The sequence below is a fragment of the Chiloscyllium plagiosum genome, unplaced genomic scaffold, assembly GCF_037043375.1.
Source record: "Chiloscyllium plagiosum isolate Xiang-an unplaced genomic scaffold, Cpla_swu_hap1 HiC_scaffold_27, whole genome shotgun sequence".
Lineage (NCBI taxonomy): Eukaryota > Metazoa > Chordata > Chondrichthyes > Orectolobiformes > Hemiscylliidae > Chiloscyllium > Chiloscyllium plagiosum.
In genome coordinates, this window is record NW_028270165.1 from 81415765 (window position 1) to 81433767 (window position 18003).

Sequence of the window (18003 nt, forward strand, 5' to 3'; positions counted from 1 at the left end):
TGTGACTACACTGTGCCTGGATTGTTGACTGGCTGGGAGATTGTGGATTGAGGCTTGATTGACTGAATGTTTGTTTAACCCAGAAGGTGTAGAAGGGGGGGTTCAGAGCTTCAACAGACATCCAGCAGAGCTGAGAACAGACAGACATCCACATGCCTTTTAAATGTTGTAATTGTGCCAGCCTCTACCACTTCCTCTGGCAGTTCGTTCCATACATGCACCACCCTCTGAAGTGGTTGCCCCTCCAATCTCTTAAATCATTCCACTCTCACCTCAAACATATGCCTTCTAATTTTGGACTGCCATACCCTGGGGAAAAGACCTTAGGGTTTCCCCTCTATCCATGGCCCTTACAAAGGTCTATAAGTTTACCCCTCAGCCTCGGATGCTCCATGGAAAATGCCCCTGGCCTATTCTTTTCTGACCCCTTTCAAAGTTTCATAACATCTTTCCTACAGCAGGGAGACCAGAACTAACTGCAGGATTCCAAAAGTGGCTTAACCAACATCCTGGACAGCCACAACATGACCTCCCAACTCATCTACTCCATGCTCTGACCAACAAAGGCTATCCTGTCTACCTGAGAACTATGGAACCTGCACTCCAAGGACTCTTTGTTCTGCAACATTCCCCCTAACTGTGTCAGTCCTGCCTGGATTGCTTGACCAAAATGCAACAACTCACATTTCTCCAAATTAAATTCCATTTACCACTCTTTGGCCCATCCGATCAATTCTAATTTATAGCGAACTCACTTTTCTCTCTCATTCCCTCGAAGCTGAAAATCTCCATCCCACACACACTCCCTCCATTCTCACTTTGCTGACCCTAATCCCTGCTGTACCTCATCCTGAAGGGTCTGGTTCATGCTGATTAACAGGCCCGCACTCGGGGGGAGGGGGGGGGGGGTGTGTCTAATTGAAACATACATAATCTTCAAAGCCCAGACAGAGTGGACATTGCGAAGATGTTTCCATTGGTAGGACAGACTCGGGCCAGAGGGCACAGCCTTAGAGTAAATGGAAGACCTTTTAGAACGGAGAAACTTCTATTTCCACAGAAGGCTGTGCAGGCTAGGTCACTGAGGATATTTAAAACTGAGACAGATAGGTTCTTGAGTATCAAGGGGATCAAAGGTTACGGGGAGAATGGGGCAGGTGGGACTAGTTTAGTTTGTGAACACAGTCAGCATGGTCTAGTTGGATTGAAGGGTCTGTTTGTGCTCTCTGGCTCTGTAACTGTTCTAAACTGGTCTTGAAACCATTTTGATGCCTTCCTCTTGTTCAAAAATCCAATTAAGATCATGGCTAATCTATTCACCATCTGAGATCCTCCTCCCTGCATTGTCCCAACTACCCTTAATTCCCCCACCATTGCAAAAACCCATCCAATTGTGTCTTGAATATACTTAATGAAGCTGCCTCTACTGCTTCCTGGGGCAGAGAATTCCATAGATACACTACACTCCAGGAAAAGCAGTTCCTCCTCATCTCTGTCCTAAATTTACTCCTCCTAATCTTGAGCCTGGTTTCATTCACCAGCAGAAATGACTCAATAAGTAGAGTTTCATCCTCACAGTGCAATGAATTCCCACTTTGCACCAAAACCTCGGATTTACTCACTCACTCAGTTGCTGTCTCACAAATGCAAGATTTCATTGTACCTTCTACTCCCATTAAGGGCAAAACATCTTTGAAAAGTCCTCAGAAGCACTTCTGCTCTCACCGAAGATGATTAGAGTCATACAGCACAGAAACAGACCCTTTGTCCATCCACATTAAGGGCAAAGCATCTTTGAAAGCTGCTCTGAAACTCCAGCCTTCACAATCACACTTCTGCTCTCACTGAAGATGATTGGAGTTATATAGAACCGAATCAGACCCTTTGTCCATCCACACATCATTCCTGATGAAGTGCTCGGGACCGAAATGTCGACTCTCCTGGTCCTCAGATGCTGCCTGACTTACCACCTTTTTCAGCACCACACTTTGACTCTCATCTCCAACATCTGCGGTTCTCACTTTCTCCACATCCCAAAGTATCACCATTTAAACAATACATCTCCTTCCTGCTTTTTTGTTTCATAGCAAAGACTATAACTTCACATTGAGATACTGCATTTGCCACGTGTTTGTAAATCGTGGTCTTCTCGACTTCCGGGAGACTGAGCATAAACTTGGGGAACGGATTGGCGAGCATCACAGCTGGGTCCGCAGAGGCTGACCAGACCTCCCAGTCACCATCGATTTTAATTCCCCTTCCCACTCCCTTTCTGACAAGAACATCATAGGCTTCCTCTATTGCCACAACGAACCAAACCGCAAATTAGGGAACAACACCCCATCTTCCGCCCGGGCAGACTACAGCCTGCAGGACCCAACATCGAGTTCTCCAATTTCAAATAACCTCCCTTTCCATCACCCGACTCCCTTCTCAGCCCATTGCCCCTCACTACCACTCTTTCCTGCCACCAACCTGATTTCTTCCACCCAATGATTTATCTGACTGATTCTTCACCTATCCCCACTTTAGCCCCGGTCCTAGCACCCATCCCCAGTCCTGACGAAGGGTTACACCCGAAATATCGACTTCTACACCTCATGATGCTGCCTGATTTGCTGTGCCCTTCCAGCCGCCTGTCTGTCTATTTTGCCAATTGAGACACAGACCTCGATCACTTTTCCATAGTCCGTCCCCTCCCTGGGTTCAATCCCTTTCCTTTCAGTTGCTGTAAGTGAACAATTGAACTCCAGAAAGAAATAGAAATGGCAAAGGGGGCGAGAAAAGAGAGTGCTGTACTCACAGATCTTAGACAGAGGAAAGAATTTGCAGTCTGGGTGAAGCTCAATGTTGATTCAGAAAGAGGAGCAGGAGTAGCAGCTTCAGAAATTCATGGTCCAACTTCCGCATTCAGACAATGGGGTGGCTCTGATTGGCAGGAGGACCAGTTTTGTTTTGGTCCTCCACGGTTCCCTATTGGACCATCAAAGGAAGGTCGCGCGCCATTTTTTGCGGAAAGCGATGAGCATGCCCAGTGTTTAGCTGACACCGGTGGGCATGTGCACTGCGTTACTGACACCGGGAAACATGCGCAGTATGCTCACTAGGGATGCTGGTGTTCCTGTCAGATTTTAAGAGTCCAAATGCCAATACGACAAAAAAGGGGTCGAGCTACAATTTGTTTTTCCCTGTGATTCGACATTGTATTGTTTTTGCATTCTGTCTGGCTGCTCAACTTTGGTATGTCTTTTCCCCACGTTGCGCGAGTCCAGAACTGGAGGGCATGGGTTTAGGGTGAGAGGGGAAAGATTTCTGAGGGGCAACCTTTTTGCACAGAACGCTGGTGGGGGTCAGCCAGAGGAAGTGGTGGAGGCCAGTACAATGATAATATTTAAAATGCATCTGGATGGGGATATGAATAGGACAGATTCAGAGGGATAAGGGGCCAAATGCTGGCAAATGGGTCACTAGATTAATTTAGGATATCTGGTCGGCATAGACCGAAGGGTATGTTTCTGTGCTCTGTGACGCTATTTCTAGATAGTTGGAACCAACTTCACAAGACTAGGACTAGGCCATTCACCCTTTACAGTCAAGATCAGAGTGGTGTTGGAAATCACAGCAGGTCAGGCAGCATCCAAGGAGCAGAAAATCGATGTTTCAGGCAAAAGCCTCGAATGCTGCTTGACCGGCTGTGCTTTTCCAGCACCACTCTAATCTTGACTCTAATCTCCTGCATCTGCAGTGCTCATTTTCGCCCATTCACCCCTTCCAGCCTGTCCTGAGCGGAGGCCTGACTGCGTTTATTTCAGTGAAAGAATCAGACAGATTTCAGCAGCTCTTTTAAAAAACTTGAACACGCTTTCTGGCTTTAACGATGTTTCTGAAGATATCATTTTAGGTTTAGGGTGTAGGTTTGATATCCAGACGTTTCATCACCTGGCTAGGTAACATCTTCAGTGGCGACGCCAAGTGAAGCGAAGCTGTTGTCTCCTGCTTTCTATTTATTTCTTTCTCCTGGATGGGGTTCCTGGGGTTTGTGGTGATGTCATTTCCTGTTCGTTTTCTGAGAGGCTGATAGATGGTATCTCAGTCTATGTGTTTGTTTATGGCGTTGAGGTTGGAGTGCCAGGCCTCTAGGAATTCTCTGGCAAGTCTTTGCTTAGCCTGCCCTAGGATAGATGTGTTGTCCCAGTCGAAATGATGTTTTTTTTCATCCATGTGTAGGGCTACGAGGCCTGGCACTCCAAGCACAACACCATAAACAAACACACAGATCTACATGCCATCTATCAACCCCTCAGAAAACGAACAGGAAATGACATCACCACATACCCCAGGAACCCCATCCAGGAGAAAGATATAAATAGAAAGCAGGAGACACAGCTTCGCTTCACTTGGAGGTCGCCACTGATGATGTTACCTCGCCAGGTGATGAAATGTCTGGATATCAAACCTACAGCCCAGCGAGCAAACCTACACCCTAAACCTCAACCTGAGCTACAAACCTTGCAAAAATCATTTTAGGTATTCTCAATTTTGAAGATCAGCCATTTATCACCCCTCCCAACTCCCAGGTAGAGTCATTACTATCCATTATCTCTCTCTCTCTCTCTCTCTCTGTTCTTTGAAGGGCTTGATACAGCGGTCAAAGATGGTTCGAGGCTTGAGAAAGGACGGGTGTGGTGGGGGCTGGGGAGAATAGTGACCAAAAGGATGGGGGACAGAGAGAGAGAGAAAATGGCGGTCAGAGGGTGGGGGTAGAGAGAGAGAATGAGTGGGGTTGATAGAGAGATTGAGTGGGGAAGAGAGAGTGGGCGTGGCGGAGAGGTGGGGAAGGGCAGGGTGTTACTAGGCACACAGATACACAAGATGGCTACTGAGCCATCAGTTGGCCAACTTGACACACAAGATGGCCGCTGGATCACAATATGGAGAGAAACAGCAGAGCAGATACAGACACTGCCTGGGGCCACCAGAATGCCAGCACAATCGACTCACAACCCAGGTGATTAGTTTAAGGCGGGTGGGGGAGAGAAAACACATGAGTAATGAACACTGCCCGCTGAAGTATCTGGGTCCAGCCAACACCTCTTATAGAAGTGTCAGCGGAGCAGGTAAGGGCTATTTGGCAGGGGCTGCTTGAAGGCTCGGTGATGTTTGTTTAACGGTTTAAATTTGAAAGTTTTTTTTAAAAAGCGCGAAGCGGATCTGGAAGTTGGTGTAGCGTAAGCTTACCTGGGTAGGTTTCTTTCCCTATAAAAGCATGCAGGAGAGGAACCCGAGGCACTACAGAGGTGCCTAACCTATTAATAAGAACCATTGTGGTAAGTAGGTAAGTGCTGCATTTTGCTTGTTCTATTCTTGGACCTAGTTTGTTTTTAAAAGGTTACTTTTAGAGGGATGGCAGTGAAGGCAGTGCAATGTTCCTCTTGCAACATGTTTGAGGTGAGGGATGCCATGGTCGTCCCTGCTGATTACTCTTGCAGGAAGTACACCCATCTCCAGCTCCTCCAAGACCATGTTAGGGAACTGGAGCTGGAGTTGGATGAACTTCGGATCATTCGGGAGGCAGAGGGGGTCATAGATCGGAGCTTTAGGGAAGTAGTAACTCCAAAGATTGCAAACAGATGGGTGACAGTGAGGGGGACTGGGAAGAAGCAGCCAGTGCAGGGACCCCTGCGGCCGTTACCCTCAAGAACAAGTATACCATTTTGGATACTTGTGGGGGGGATGACTTACCAGGGTGGGGTTCAGGCCTCTGGCATGGAGCCTGTCCCCGTTGCTCAGAAGGGAAGGGTGGAGAAGAGCAGAGCAATAGTTCGGGGCACAGCTAGGCGGTTCTGTGGGGGCGAGAGAGACTCACGTTTGGTATGTTGCCTCCCAGGTGCAAGGGTACGTGACGTCTCTGATCGTGTTTTCCGGATCCTTAAGGGGGAGGGGGAGCAGCCTGAAGTCGTGGTCCACATTGGCACAAACGACATAGGTAGGAAGAGGGTTGAGGATGTTAGGCAGGCTTTCAGGGAGCTCGGTTGGAAGCTCAGAGTTAGAACAAACAGAGTTGTTGTCTCTGGTTTGTTACCCGTGCCACGTGATAGAGAGTCGAGGAATAAGGAGAGAGAACAGTTAAATGCGTGGTTACAGGGATGGTGCAGGAGGGAGGGATTCCGGTATCTGGATAACTGGGGTTCTTTCTGGGGAAGGTGGGACCTCTATAAACAGGATGGTCTACACCTGAACCTGAGGGGCACCAGTATCCTTGGGGGAAGGTTTGCTAGTGCTCTTCAGGGGGGTTTAAACTAATTCTACAGGGGCATGGGAACCTAGACTGTAGCTTTAGGGTGCAGGACCTGGAGTGTAGGGAGGTTAGGAACATGGCATCAATCTCAAAGGAGGGTGCCTGTAAACAGGAAAGTGGCTTGAAGTGTGTATACTTCAATGCAAGAAGTATATGAAATAAGGTAGGTGAACTTGCAGCATGGATTGGTACCTGGGATTTCGATGTTGTGGCTATTACGGAGACATGGGTAGAACAGGGACAGGATTGGCTGTTGCAGGTTCCAGGGTTTAAATGTTTTAGTAGGGTCAGAGGTGGGGTAAAAGAGGGGGAGGTGTGGCATTGCTTGTCAAAGATAGTATTACAGCGGTGGAAAGGACGATGGATGAAGACTCGCCATCTGAGGTAGTTTGGGCTGAGGTTAGGAATAGGAAAGGTGAGGTCACCCTGTTAGGAGTTTTCTACAGACCTCCTAATAGTCCTAGAGACGTAGAAGAAAGGATTGATTCAGGAGAAGAGTGAAAGTAATAGGGTGGTTGTTATGGGGGACTTTAACTTTCCAGATATTGACTGGGAAAGCTATAGCTCGAGTTCGTTAGATGGGTCGGTGTTTGTCCAATGTGTGCAGGAGGGTTTCCTGACACAATATGTAGACAGGCCAACAAGAGGTGAGGCCATACTGGATTTGGTTCTGGGTAACGAACCAGGCCAGGTGTTAGAATTGGAGGTAGGTGAGCACTTTGGGGACAGTGACCACAATTCGGTGACTTTTACTCTAGTGATGGAGAGGGATAAGTGTGCACTGCAGGGCAAGAGTTATAGCTGAGGGCAGAGAAATTATGATATGGTGAGGCACGACTTAGGATGCGTGGCTTGGAAAAGTAGGCTTCAAGGGAAGGGCGCAATTGATATGTGGAGCTTGTTCAAGGAGCAACTATTGAGTGTTCTTGATAAGTATGTACCTGTCAGGCAGAGAGGAAAGGGTCGTGTGAGGGAACCGTGGTTTAATAAGGAATTGGAATCCCTTGTTAAAGGGAAGAGGGCGGCCTATGTAAAGATGAGGTGTGAAGGTTCAATTGGGGCGATTGATAGTTATAAGGTAGCCAGGAAGGATCTGAAGAGAGAGCTAAAAGCAGCAAGGAGGGGACATGAAAAGTTCTTAGTTGGTAGGATTACGGAAAACCCAAAGGCTTTCTATAGGTATGTCAGGAATAAAAGAATGACTAGAGTAGGAATAGGTCCAGTCAAGGATAGTAGTGGGATGTTGCGTGTGGAGGCTGAAGAGATTGGGGAAGACACTGAATGAATACTTTTCGTCAGTATTCACTCAGGAACAGGACATTATTGCCGATGTGAATACTGAGTCACAATTTATTAGCATGGATGGCTTTGAGGTATGTAGGAAAGAGGTGTTGGAAATCCTGGAAAGGGTGAAAATAGATAAGTCCCCTGGGCCTGATGGCATTTATCCTAGGATTCTCTGGGAAGCAAGGGAGGAGATTGCAGAGCCGTTGGCCTTGATTTTTATGTCCTCAGTGTCTACAGGAATAGTGCCAGAAGACTGGAGGATAGCAAATGTGGTTCCCTTGTTCAAGAAGGGGAGTAGGGATAACCCTAGTAACTATAGGCCGGCGAGTCTCACTTCTGTTGTGGGCAAAAGTCTTAGAGAGAATTGTAAGGGATAGGATTTATGAACATCTGGATAGGAATAACGTGATCAAGGATAGTCAGCATGGTTTTGTGAAGGGTAGGTCGTGCCTCACAAACCTTATTGAATTCTTTGAGAAGGTGAATAAGGAGGTGGACGAGGCGAAAGCGGTAGATGTGGTGTATATGGATTTTAGTAAGGCGTTTGATAAGGTGCCCCATGCTAGGCTACTGCAAAAAATACGGAGGTATGGCATTGAGGGTGAGTTGGAGGTTTGGATTAGGAAGTGGCTGGCTGGAAGAAGACAGAGGGTAGTAGTTGATGGAAAAGGTTCATCTTGGAGTGCAGTTACTAGCGGTGTTCCGCAAGGATCTGTTTTGGGACCATTGCTGTTTGTCATTTTTATAAATGACCTGGAGGAGGGGCTAGAAGGTTGGGTGAGCAAGTTTGCGGATGATACGAAAGTCGGTGGAGTTGTTGACAGTGAGGAAGGATGTGGCAGGTTACAGCGGGATATCGATAAGCTGCAGAGCTGGGAAGAAAAGTGGCAAATGGAGTTCAATGTAGGTAAGTGTGAAGTGATTCACTTTGGTAAGAGTAACAAGAAGATGGGGTACTGGGCTAATGGTTGGATACTTGGTAATGTGGATGAGCAGAGGGATCTTGGTGTCCATGTACACAGATCTCTGAAAGTTGCCATCCAGGTAAATAGTGCTGTGAAGAAGGCATATGGCGTACTGGCTTTTATTGGTAGAGGAATTGAGTTCCGGAGTCTTATACATGTTGCAGATGTATAAGACTCTGGTGCGGCCGCATCTGGAGTATTGTGTGCAGTTTTGGTCGCCATACTATAGGAAGGATGTGGAGGCACTGGAACGGGTGCAAAGGAGGTTTACCAGGATGTTGCCTGGTATGGTAGGAAGTTCGTATGAGGAAAGGCTGAGGCACTTGGGGCTGTTTTCATTGGAGAAAAGCAGGTTTAGGAGTGACTTGATAGAGGTGTACAAGATAATTAGGGGTTTAGATAGGGTTGACCATGAGAACCTTTTTCCACGTATAGAGTCAGCTGTTACGAGGGGGCATGGCTTTAAATTAAGGGGTGGTAGGTATAGGACAGATGTTAGGGGTAGACTCTTTACTCAGCGAGTCGTGAGTTCATGGAATGCCCTGCCAGTAGCAGTGGTGGACTCTCCCTCTTTATGGGCATTTAAACAGGCATTGGATAGGCATATGGAGGATAATGGGCTAGTGTAGGTTAGGTGGGCTTGGATCGGCGCAACATCGAGGGCCAAAGGGCCTATACTGCGCTGTATTTTTCTATGTTCAATGTCTTTGGGATGGATCCAAAACTTACTTCGTTAATGATTGAAAATACTTTGACCTCTGGAACTGTCTGCCAGAGAGTGTGTTGGAGTCAGATTCAATTATGGATCATTAAACTGAAAAGGAAAGCAAGCTACTGTAGTGGATGTCAGAATATGAGTTTCCTGATTGGGACTGTTCACTTGCTCCTTTTACCATTTCAGGTTGCTAACTTTTCGTTAGCATCCTGCATATGTTGGGAATTTTTATCCTTTCTAGTATCTCAGTGACAAATCTAGTTTATGAATTGTTCCTATGATATCTCATGAGCGGGTTTATGATATTCACAGTGTTGTGGGTCACAGTGTGTCCAAGTGAGGAAAAACAAACTGTTCATCTTAAATATTTGATTTTAAACAATGGAAATAAAATTAATGTTTGGTAAACACAACTTGCTGTGTAGTAAGATCATCAGAAATAGGAATGGGAGTAAGTAATTGACCGTTGAGATGCTCTGTCTTTCATTTATCTAAATTCTCTTTCCTGCACTTGTTTTTTCATGACTTCATCTGCTGAAGTGACTACACTCCAAAAGCTTGTGATTTCAACATAAGAGCATAAGAACTAGGAGCAAGAGTCAGCCTTCCGGCCCTTCGAGTCTGCTCCACCACTCAATAAGATCATGACTAATCTTTTCGTGGACTATGCTGCACTTACCTGCGTTTTCACCATATCCCTTAATTATTTTTCAAAAACTTATCTACTGCTTCTAGTGATTGCTGAAGTAATGTCAAATACTTCCCTGGGCAAGGAATTCCATAGATTAACAACCCTCTGGGTGAAGAAGTTTCTTCTCAGTTCAGTTTTAAACCTGCTTCCTCTAATCTTGAGGCCATGCGCTCTTATCCTAGTCTCACCTACCAATGCAACATCCTACTTCTATTTCTTTCATAATGTAATATATTTCTGTAAGATCCCCTCCAAACAAACCTGCTGGACTATAACCTGGTGTCATGTGACTTATGACTAAAAAATTTGTTATTACGCATCCTCATAGCAGTGGGATTTCAGGGCTCGAAGATAGGCACACTACCACTGCGCCTTAAAAAAAACCTCTGCAGCAAATAGGCCCTCTTCTAGTGAATGAATGGGGAGAGGTTTCTTCTCAACATGGGATACAAATATTATACCCTCAGAGCCCTTTATACTAAATTGAGCCCTCTTCAGTTGAATGAATGGATGTGGAGGTGCCACAGTTGAATTGGTTGATAACGTTAAAAATCACATCTTCCCCCTGAATATGTGACACTACCGCTATAGCCCCACAGCCCGTTGCAGTAAATTGGGTCATCTGCTGTTGAATGAATGAACGGGAATGAAAAGGGTGGATACACTGACGTGATTGTGAAATTCTCCACCAATCCCAAAGCTTGTGGTTGGTACCGACTAATCGGAGAGAGATATTGCAGAGGGTGGGACCAACACTACGCACAAAGCCAGCCGCCATTGGTCAGGTGGAGTAAGGTGCGCTCTGATTGGAGGGGACGCGAATGACGCGCGTCACTGAAGGAGGAGACGGAATGAAGAAGAAAAACAAAGATGGCGGCGCGAGGCTGCGGTTTTGTCATCGACTCAGCGGGCGGTTTCTGACGGAGGGAGGGGGGCAGACAGGCACCGTTTACCTCAGAAAATACCTTTAAAATACATTTCAAATTAAAGCCAGAACATTTCAAACAAAAGTTGTGAAGAAAAGGAGACAGTCCCCGGTGGGGTTTATTGTTTATTTGTGTATAATTCCCGGGGCCTGGGAAGGGGGAGGTGACGGTTACCGGGTGAACGAGAAAACAAATTAAAAATGTCGGTGGTGGAAGAGAGAGAGCCAGCGCCCGCGGCTTCTTCGGCGGCGGCCGGAGCCCAGGAGCTCAACAACCCCCCGGAGCTGGAGGAAGGTCCGAGCTCCAAGAAGCGGGGGGTCCGGCTGGAGGCTGGATTTGCTCAAGGCTTGTATCTATTAACTTATTTAAATGGTACCTACTGTATGGGGCTATGGTTTACATTAAAACCGGAGGATCATGTCAGAGTGTTTGTTTATATTGAGCAGTTGTAGTTGGTAAAATACACTCCCTGGAGGAGCACCTTCTATGATGTTGCATTTCTTACCTTCTGCTCTTCCCCCATTTGTTATCTCTCATCTTGATTTTACTTTTTTTTTTGGTCAAATTTAATTTCATATTAATGAGACTTGGTGTTCACTGTGTGTTATTAACTGGTTTGTTGAATTACTGTAAGAAAAAAATTAATGGTGTCATGTCATTTCTGATGTCAGAGTTTGACATTGAATGTGCAGATGTGAATACCAATAAGTTGTGAAAATAAATCAAGAACTTGTGGTTCTAACAAAAAAAGCAGTTCACTGATATTAATGGCATTGTCTCATTTGAGGATGATGATTTGAGTCTGACCAACAAACCGTTTCATGTAGTCACCCAATTTAATTAAAATTTTCTTTAACTTAATTAAAGAAAATAACCCTGGCAGGCTAAAATTTGTACAATTTGTTTATAAGATTTATTTATATGTCCCTTGCTCTCGATGTGGTCTCTGCCACAGTGGGGAGACTGGACGCCAACTTGCAGAACATTTCAGGGAACAGCTCTGGGACGCCAAATCGAAACGACCCCACCGCCTTGTGGCTGAACGCTTTAACTCCCCCTCCCAATCCGTCAAGGACACGCAAGTACTCTGGTGCCTTCCTCTCCAAGCTCTAGCTACCTGACGCTTGGAGGAAGAACATCTTGTCTTCTGCCTTGGGACCCACCAACTACATAGGATCAATGTAGATTTCACCAGTTTCCTTATTTCCCCTCCCCTCCCCCCACACCACACACCTTGTCCCAGATCCAGAGTTGAAAAATGTGGTGCTGGAAAAATGCCTCGAGGCCATGCCTCTAGGAATTCCCTGGCTGTTCTCTGGCATGGCACTCATCCACAGATTCTATCAACAAACACATTGACCTGGACCCAATATACCGGCCACTGCAGCAGACAGTTGGAACTGACAACCGGAAGCAGCAGAGACAAACCACTATAAATGCTGGAGGAAACATCACAGAAGCGCTTCACAAGAGGCTCCCAAGCACTGAGGATATCACCTAGACAGGAGATGAAACGTCTGCAACAAAAATTCCCAGCTCGGCGAACAGAACCACAACAATGAGCACCCGAGCTACAAATCTTCTCTCAAACTTTGAATTGAGCATAGGAGTTGGGACATCCTGTTGCAACTGTCACACGAGCCACACAACACAAGGCGTGGTCCTTCTCTGACTTACCATCCCTTGCAATATCCGGGGGAAGACACCCCTTTAATTGTAACATTCAGGAAATATGCCTTATTTCAACAAAAATGTGCTGTGCTCACAGATGTTTGGACAGAGAAAGGGAGTTGCAGTCTGGAGTGAAGCTCAACCTTCATTCAGAAAGAGAGGAGCAGCAGTAGCTTCAGAAGCTCACCGTCCAACTTGCGCATTCAGCCAATAGGGGGGCTCTTCTGGGCAAAATCTGGGAATGAAGCAATGTCTCCCCCTTTCCATTCCTTATCCTGGGAGGGAGAGAGAAAGGGGGAAGCACTGTTCACTTGCAACAACGGGAGGCAGTATGAATACAAGCAGGGAGCAGACTCTGCAAAAGTCAGTTTCAGTCGGCTTCTTCTGAAATATTGTGTGCAATCCTGGTCTCCCTCCTGTAGGCAGGATGTTGTGAAACTTGAAAGGATTCAGAGAAGAGTCACAAGGCTGTTGCCAGGGTAGGAGGGTTTGAACCACAAGGAGAGGCTGAATAAGATGGGGCTGTTTTCCCTCGAGCATCGCAGGCTGAGTGTGTGTTTTTAAAGAGGTTTATAAAAACTTGAGTGTGGATGGGGTGAATAGACAAGGTCTTTTCCCTGGGATAGGGGGAGTGCGGAACTAGAGGGCATAGGTTTAGGGCGAGAGGGGGAAAATTTAAAAGGAACCTTGCAGTCAACCTTTTTTTTGCAGAGGGTGAAGCGTGTATGGAATGAGCTGCGGAGGAAGTGGTGGAGGCATCTGGATGGTTATAAGCAAAGGAAGGGTTCAGAGGGATATGGACCAAGTGATGGCAAATGGAACTAGACTAATTTTGGATATCCGGTCGGCATGGACAAGTTAGATTGAAGGATCTGTTTCTGTGCTTTATGTCTCTGACTGTATGACTGGTGAAAAGCGTTGGCATTCGTCGAAACATTTATGCAACAGAAAATTATAAGAGGGTAAAGATAAGCCTCACGTCATTGATCCATGAATCCCGGTGTAGTATGGATGTATTTCCAGTAATAGAGTCAGTATGGCATGGAAGGAGTCCAAAACGACGGCTTCTTTTACAAAAAGTCACACTTAAAACTTAAATCTGAGTCTTCTGGAAATGTAAGACAACCATGCGTTAATATAAGACAGATAAGTCTGGGGTATATGTTCCATATTTAATGGAATGTTTATGGCTCTAAAAGCCTGATTTGCAGTGGTTTCTGGGCTCATAATATTGCACTGCAGCATATTGTATATCTTCAGTAAGAACGTCAATACCACATGATAGATGTCCATTCAGCAATTTGAGTGAACTCTTCCTGGAGTATGCAATCCACCACATTACCCTGCTGTATACATTTACGTATAGATCAGCACAAAGATCTTGGGTATTAAGAGAGGAAAGAATGATCCACAGAAACTAGAAATGTGTGTTCTGATTTTCTATTGTGGACTGACAGCGATGACCTTCGCAATCTCTTTCCACAGGAATATTACAAGAGAAGAATTTGGAGGCAGAAATCTCAGACCAAACATCACATCGAAGTCTGACAATCGCTTGATTCACCAGGACTTGGATATAGATGGCCTTGAAAACAAAGGGGAGAAGGTCTGTCTGCTTTGTTAGGTTTTAAATATCAGTGTGACTGGAAACTCACAGAGTCTTACATACCCACACACCAGAGTAGTGACTGGAACATGTTTTACAGAGTTCTCCAATTATCAGAGGGTTCACCAGTAACACCACACCTATGCTGTAAGTGTGAGCGAGTTTCAACTGATTGTTGAACCTGGAGAAATACGAGGACACCTGCACCATGGAGAAATCATGAAAATGCAGGGAGTGTAGGAACGGTTTCCCTTCCCCGCCTGCCCGATATTCATCAGCATTTATATACCGGGCAGCGGCCATTCACCTGCATTCAGAACAGGAAAGGCTTCACTCAGTCGCATCACCTCCTCGTCCACATTGGGGAGAAACTGCTCATCTGCCCTGTATGCTGAAGCAGATGAAGGACATTTTTTTTTTATCCTGGATGGAGCATACTGCAGGTATACCTGAAATAGATACATTTGTCTCTATCCCATTGAGTCTCCAGCACAGGGCCAGTCTGGGCTGCTCAATTGGTGTCTCAGTGTTTATTATTCTGCACCTGAGCCTACATCCACCCCTCTTCATTGCTCCCCCATCTCCCCTCCATCAGCATAAAGATATCCCCCACTTTTCGAAAGTTCACTTTACACTACTTCACTTTAACAAAAGACCTACATTAATACCTGTTCTCACAAACCGAAAGAAATCTGAAGAGGATTGTCGCTTTTACAAAGAAAGGCATAATATAAATTAATTCATGGTAATTGCTTCTTCGCTTTAGGCCATTTCGGCTTATGAAAGGAACACTCTACTTTCAAATAGTGGGGGAAAGCTGTATCAATACAATACAGCACAGTCACAGGCCCTTCTCACTTGCTTTAGGCACACAGACCCCCTCAAGCCTGTGCTATTTCTTAATTCTTACTTAGACCTGCTATTTATTGCCCATGTGTGGCTTCTGTTCCTCTATTCACCTCCCCTTCATGCGTCTATCAAGATACACCTTAAACGTTGTTAAGGTGCCTGCTTCCATTACCTCCACTGGCAGTGCGTTCCAGAAACCCACCACCCCTCTGTGTAAATTCCCCACCCCCACCACTTTTCCCCCAAACAGTCCTTGAACCTCTTTTAGTTGACCTTTCTACTTTGGAGGGAAAAAAACGCCTCTGACTATCATAGAATCCCTCCAGCATGGAAACAAACCATTTAGCCCAACAAGTCAACACTGGCCCTCGAAAGATTAACACATCGAGACTCGTTTTCTTACCCCCATTATCTACATTTAGACTAATGCACCGAACTTACACATCCCTGAACATTGGGCAATTTACACTCAGACAATCCAACTTATCCTGCCTCTCCCTGGACGCTATGGGTAATTTAGCATCGCTAATCCACCCTAACCTATACAAGTTTGGATTGTAGGAGGAAGCCCGAGCACCCGGAGGAAGCCCACACAGACACGGGAGATGGGTTGCAGGGACAATGTGCCAACTCCACACAGATAGTTGCCTGAGACTAAAATCGAACGCACGTCTCTGGCACTGTGAGGCGTCAGTGCGAACCACTGAGCTATCCTGCCACCCCTGTCCAGCCAATCTGTGTATCTCAGCATTTTGTCGAGGTCTCCTCTCAGCCTCTGTTTTTCCAAAGAAAACAATCCAGGTTTATGCCTCCTCTGCTCATAACGAGAGCCCTCCAGACTAGGCACTTTCCTGGTGAACCTTGCCTGTACCCTCTACCAGAGCACCCACATCCTTCCAGTAGCACCGTGACCAGAACTGCACACAATATTCCGAATGTGGCCAGAATAAACAGCTGTAACGTAACTCTTACACTCAAGGAAGCGTGCTGTGTGCCTTCTTGATCACCGTGCCCACCTGCATTACTACTTCCACAGATCTATATGCCCAGATCCCTCTGTATGCCAGTGCTCCTATGTGTTCTGCCATTTATCATACAATTCTTATATTTCCTTTGTCTCTATCGAGCTTCGCCTTGACTGTCTTTCTCTCTTCATCTCTTTTTTTCCCCCCTCCTCACCCTTCCACACATCAGCATATCATAAGACCATAGGAGTAGAAATTAGGCCATTCAGCCCATTGAGTCAGCTTCGCCATTCAATCATGGCTGATACGTTTCTCAACCCCATTCTCCCTGTAACCCTTGAATCCCTTGATACTCAAGAACCTATCTATCTCAGTCTTAAATATATTCAGTAACTTGGCCTCTGTAGCCTTCTGTGGCGGTGAATTCCATAGACTCACTACACTCTGGCTTAAGAAGTTTCTCTTCCCTCTGTTCTAAAGGGTCTTCCCTTGACGTGAAGGCTGAGCCCTCAGGTTCTCATCTCTCCTCCGAATGGAAACATCTTCCCAACATCCACGCCGTTCATTATTCTGTAGGTTTCAATTAGATCCCCTCTCATCCTTCTGAACTACATGATGTATAAACCTAGAATCCTCTAATGTTCTTCATATGTAAAATTTTTCATTCCTGGATCATTCTTGTGAACCTCCTCTGAACATGTTCCAGGGCCAGTACATCCTTCCTGAGATATGGGGACCAAATCTACATACAGTACTCCAATTGTGGCCTGACCGGAGCCTTACAGAGCCTCAGAAATACATCCCTGCTTTTGTATTCAAGTCTGATCAAAATAAATGCCTTCATTGGATTTGCCTCCCCAACTACTGACTCAACCCGCAAGTTTACCTTGAGAGAATCCTGGAGTAGAACTCCATAGTCTCTTTGCACATCAGATTTCTGAATTTTCTCCCCATAATTCTTCTGTTCCAGAGAAGCATCAGAGATTTCCAGACACCTCGATTGTTTTCAGGGATACCAAAGGATACTGGGAATTGCCAGTATCTCAGGAGGAGGCAGAGGGGAATGTGGTGTGGTCCTGTAAACTGCAGAACTTTCCAAATTCCCTGAGTCCGCAGGAATTCTTTCTGGACAAAGAAACAAAAGGTCCACTGAGAAACTGCTACATCAGAAGACCTCAGAGGCAGAAATTAGGCCATTCAGCCCATTGAATGGTGGAGCAGACTCAATCATTCTTAAGTATCAAGGGTTACGGGGAGAATTGGGTTGAGAAACGTATCAGCCATGATTAAATAGTGGAGCAGACTCAATGGGCTGAATGGCCTAATTTCTGCTAGTTAACCATCCCTGGGAAGAAGGACGCAAAACAACAAGCTGTTTCCTGGGACAGATGAGCTAAGTGTTTAATAAGCTCATGACAAAAGGACAATTAAGTTTGTCTGTGGAAGGAAGGCCCTGACGTAAAGGGATTTTTTGCAGGAAAGGCTGTACCAAACAAACCACGAAACCTCAAGGATAAGAAGGTAAGCTACAGACCGGAGATCTCCAGAAGTGTGGAGATGTGGTGTTAGAATCTAAAGAAGCATCACACCACAGATTTGAAAGCGAGGAATCTCCACCAGAATTCAACCTCAGAAAGATGCAGCAGCAGTACTTGGAAGAAGAATGCTGCACTGAATCCCTGGACACTTCCAGAGACAGATACTGTTGGGGGAAACTCAGTTAAATTCTGTCATCAATTGGGTGATAGCCAAGTTGTGAGTGAGGTTGAACTTGGTTACTTGAGTTTTATGTTTGGTTGCTACATACAATAAAGTGTTAATCATTGTTTCAGCAGTTAATTGTGTGCAGTTTCTGAGTTAAGAGCCAAATTAAGGCGATTCACCCACAAACACAGTGAGAGGCTGGGATTCATGTTGACTGCATTGCATTCAGCAGTACATCACGTCAATACTCTTATAAAGCGAAGGCTGACAGCACCACCTTTCTCAAACAGAAACACCCAGAGGACTGTGTCGCCCAATAATCTGTA

General features: G+C 45.8%; 1 protein-coding gene across 3 annotated transcripts in view; it reads left to right on the forward strand.

The window, feature by feature from the left end:
• The window catches only part of LOC148144691 (uncharacterized), a 203890-nt gene that overhangs the window by 13666 nt on the left and 172221 nt on the right, over window positions 1-18003 (forward strand). The window contains exon 3 of one of the 3 annotated variants that reach the window (XR_015751582.1): window positions 14039-17798. The exons of 1 other annotated variant lie outside the window; for it this stretch is intronic. The gene's annotated coding sequence lies outside the window, so the exon portion shown is untranslated. Of the gene's footprint in view, window positions 1-4227; window positions 4629-14038; window positions 17799-18003 lie in introns of those variants that run through there. One more of the 3 variants, XR_015751581.1, reaches the window with a different exon arrangement.